This window comes from Euprymna scolopes, chromosome 16 (assembly GCF_053919585.1).
Source record: "Euprymna scolopes isolate OS-2025 chromosome 16, ASM5391958v1, whole genome shotgun sequence".
Taxonomy (NCBI): Eukaryota; Metazoa; Mollusca; class Cephalopoda; order Sepiida; family Sepiolidae; genus Euprymna; species Euprymna scolopes.
Window position 1 is genome coordinate 124,027,592 of NC_136497.1, and position 1,430 is coordinate 124,029,021.

General features: G+C 40.3%; 1 pseudogene; it reads right to left on the minus strand.

Annotated features, from left to right (window-relative positions):
* Window positions 1-214: 214 nt before the first annotated feature.
* On the minus strand, window positions 215-331 carry LOC145296323 (5S ribosomal RNA; annotated as a pseudogene).
* Between the last annotated feature and the right edge of the window lie 1,099 nt (window positions 332-1,430).

Sequence of the window (1,430 nt, forward strand, 5' to 3'; positions counted from 1 at the left end):
AAAGGTTTTAGTGAAGAAAAAAGGGCATCCCCCAAGGCTTCCTTCAGTCTTGACAGACTATGGATACCCACAGTAAAGGTGCCTGCGCATGGAATTTTTTTTTGGCAAGATTTGCGCAATATTTAACCACACCTCTCCTGAGTCGACATTGTTGAATACCAGTGGCAAGTGGAGGTTCAGGACGACTGGAAACAATGCCGAAATAAGCGGAAAGCGCATACAGCGCCTAGAATTCCCAAATGGTCAGCCATGTGGTACAAACCAGGCTCAACGTTGCTTAACTTCGGTGATCTGACGAGACCCGGTGTGTCAACGTGATTATGCCGTATACTAAGCTACCCCACTAAGCTACCGTATACTAATACATCCCCCACTACGAAGTCTATTTTGAACTCTAATTTAATTGACAATAAGCCTCACCAAGGATTAAGTACTCTTTGCATATTGTTCCATCCTTCTCGATCTAATTAATAAAGGACGTTAACTAAAATTTATTTTACTTCGTTCAGTACTGTTAGTAAAATAAATTCAGTTTTTAATAATACGTTACAAATCCCCACCTCTGCTGGCATTAAAATTAATTTCGTAATTTTTTTTTTTATTATTACATAATTACATTTACACCACAAATAAGGCATATTGCCACTTTGATGTAGGGGGCTACTATCAGAGACCTAATTTGCAGGGGTACTATGTAAGAAGTTTAGCAGCAAGGTGCCTGTTCACATTATACTTGAACTTCTGCATGTCAGCACAGTTGGGGAAGCAAGAAGCTGGAAGAGAATTCCAAAGTTTTGCAGTTCTGGGGAAGAAGCCATTCAAGTAGAAAGCTTTCTTACATCTAGGGATCTCAACTGTGTTAGGGGTGGAAGTTCGCTGCTTGTTAGGTTTGTCGGGGGTATTTTCGTCGAGGGGGTACAAGGGGTTCGTTAGAGCATCCACCATTGAAATACTTATAAACCAGGCAGAAAGATGCAACATTTCATCGGTGGGACAGGGGCTTAACCTTAGATGACAGTTCGGAACCTATTAGATTGGCGACTCTCTTTTGGACCCTGTCCAGGAGCGAGAGACTAGTAGCAGATGCACCAGCCCAAATGTGACAGAAGTACGCCACACATGGGCGAATGGTGGTTCTTCATTAATGTACCGCTTCTATATAAATAAAACAGTAAATGCATGTATGTGTCTCTGCACCTGCACTAAGTACAGAATGCCATTATCGTAAGAGACAGAAGGTTGCCAGTATAATATTATTTTATTCTTTTTATTAGTAATTCACTCCTCTTTGTACGTCTCTTATTCTTAATATTCCTTGGTCTGGGAAAATAAAACATGCTTCGCAAACGGACATTTTTATACAAGATAAAGAGCCACTTTTTATGTCGCTGGATATACGTATATAACATATTAACAGCTGCTTCTTTATC